The sequence below is a fragment of the Heterocephalus glaber genome, unplaced genomic scaffold, assembly GCF_053883595.1.
Source record: "Heterocephalus glaber isolate CG9 unplaced genomic scaffold, H.glaber_assembly_v1.0 deba00001732, whole genome shotgun sequence".
Taxonomy (NCBI): domain Eukaryota; kingdom Metazoa; phylum Chordata; class Mammalia; order Rodentia; family Bathyergidae; genus Heterocephalus; species Heterocephalus glaber.
The window spans coordinates 1,559,765-1,562,549 of record NW_028258443.1 but is presented as its reverse complement, the minus strand read 5'-3'; positions in this window follow the sequence as shown (position 1 = coordinate 1,562,549).

Genomic DNA, 2,785 nt, shown 5'->3' with positions numbered 1-2,785 from the left:
TCCGTAAATCAATAATTGTAATACACTATATTAACAGATTCAAGGACAAAAACCATCTGATCATCTCAATAGATGCAGAAAAAGCATTTGACAAAAGCCAACACCTATTCATGATAAAAACACTACAGAAAATTGGAATAGAAGATCTTTATCTCAACCTGATTAAGGCTATCTATGAAAAACCAATAGCCAACATCATACTAAATGGTCAAAAACTGAAAACTTTCACACTAAAATCAGGAACAAGACAAGGATGCCCACTATCACCACTCCTGTTCAATATTATTCTGGAAACATTAGCCATAGCAATTACACAAGAGAAAGAAATAAAAGGAATAAAGAGAGGAAAGGAAGAGGTAAAACTGTCATTATTTGCTGATGATATGATACTTTACATAGAAGACCCAAAAAGCTCAGTCAAAACTCTTCTAGACTTAATTGACAGATTCAATAGAGTAGCTGGGTACAAGGTTAACACTCAAAAAAAAATAGCCTTTTTATACGCAAATAGCAGACCTATTGAGACAGAAATTTGGGAAATAATTCCTTTTACAATAGCATCTAAAAAAATGAAATATCTAGGAATCAACCTAACAAAGGAAGCAAAAGACCTCTACACTGAAAACTACAGCACACTGAAGAAGGGGATTGAAGAGGATATAAGAAAATGGAAAGATATCGCTTGTTCCTGGTTAGGAGGAACCAATGTAGTGAAAATGGCCATACTTCCAAAACTATTGTATAGATTCAATGCAATGCCAATTTAAATTCCAACAATATACTTCACAGAACTAGAGAAAACAAGCCAAAAATTCATTTGGAAACAGAAGAAAACTAGAATAGCAAAACCAATTCTAGGCAACAGAGACATGGCTGGGGGCATCACAATCCCCAACTTGAAACTGTACTACAAAGCTACTGTGATAAAAATAGCATGGTACTGGCAAAGGAACAGACCTGAGGATCAGTGGAATAGATTAGAAGATGCAGAAACAACTCCAGACATACTCAGTTACCTCATCTTTGACAAAGGAGCCAACCACCCTCATTGGAGGAAAGATGGCTTATTTAATAAATGGTGTTGGAAAAACTGGATTTCAACCTGCCAAAGATTAAAACTAGACCCATACCTATCACCACACACTAAACTAATATCAAAGTGGATTAAAGATCTAAATATTAAGTCAGAAACACTAAACTTGCTGGAAGATAAGTTAGGTAGAAATCTTGATGACATTGGCATAGGAAAAGACTTTATGAACAAATCTTCAGTAGCACGGGAGCTAGCACAAATAATCAACAACTGGGTTCTGATCATATTAAAAAGTTTCTGCACCACAAGAGAAATGACCAACAGAACTAATAGACAAACTACAGTGTGGGAAGAAATATTTAGCAGCTGTACCTCAGACAAAGGTCTACTATCGAGAATATATAAAGAACTGAAGAAAATCAGACCTCCCAAATTCAAAGACCCAATTCAAAAATGGGCAACCGAAATGAACAGACATTTCTCAGACAAAGAAGTAAAAACAGCAAGCAAATATATGAAAAAGTGTTCAACATCACTGGTCATCCAAGAGATGCAGACGAAAACAACACTGAGATTCCACCTCACCCCACAAAGAATGGCTGCTATCTAGAAATCAACCAATAACAAATGCTGGCAGGGGTGTGGAGAGAAAGGAACCCTTCTCCATTGTTGTTGGGAATGTAGATTGGTGCAACCACTGTGGAAATCAGTATGGCAATACCTCAAAGAACTAGGACTAGATGTGCACCTATGTTTATAGCGGCACAATTTGTAAAAGCTAAAGCTTGGAAACAGCCCAAGTGCCCATCGACTGGAAACTGGATAAAGAAGATGTGGTTTTTTTTATTAAATGGAGTACTACTCAGCCATAAAGAATGAGAAACTAGAGACATTTATAGCTAAATGGATGCATATTGAGGCCATCCTCTTAAGTGAAATAAATAGGACACACATGTGTAAATACAGAATAGTTTCTCTAGTGTGAGAAATTGGAAGTGTAAATAAGGATGAAAATGATTATATCAATAATTGATAATTTGAAATAAGAAAAGGTCCAAGGGTTTGGGGATGGTGGAAGGGAAAGAAAAAAATTATGAGAAAAAAAAATGGAATCAAACTGTGTAGATAGGGAAGGGTGGAGGGGTTGAAGGGTGCACAGTTAATGGGAGAAAAAATAAAAACTAAGATGCATCATGTTCTGGTACAAACACTCAATGATAAATGTAAATGTATTTTATATCTAAAATATACCAATAAATATATATATTTAAAAAAAAAACATAAACTTTAGATTTAACGAATCCTCCTGGAAAAATGATATAGTAAGGGCCAGGGATTTAGCTCAGTGTTTACGCTGCCTGCCTCACAAGTGCAAGAACCCGAGTTTGATCCCTGGTAACAACAACAAAAAATGCTGTAGTAATAACTTTTAAAAACAATATGCAACTTATAAATATCTTTGATAAAAGATAGCAAGCATTCTTTTTTTTTTTTTTTTTGGTACTAGGGATCGAACTTAGGACCTTGTGCTTGTGAGGCAGGCTGCAGAACTACTGAGCTAAATCCCTGGCCCCAAGCATTCTTTTAATTATAGAGTTTTTAGACCTAGCTTCTCATTACAACTGTGGTGAGCTTTATAAAAGTAGTGATGCCTTGTTTTCAGGCTTAGACTTTGGGTCTAATTAGCTTGGAGTAAAAGGTGCCAGACATCTATATTTTTTAAAAGCTTGTCGCATGATGACAAAGCACTGT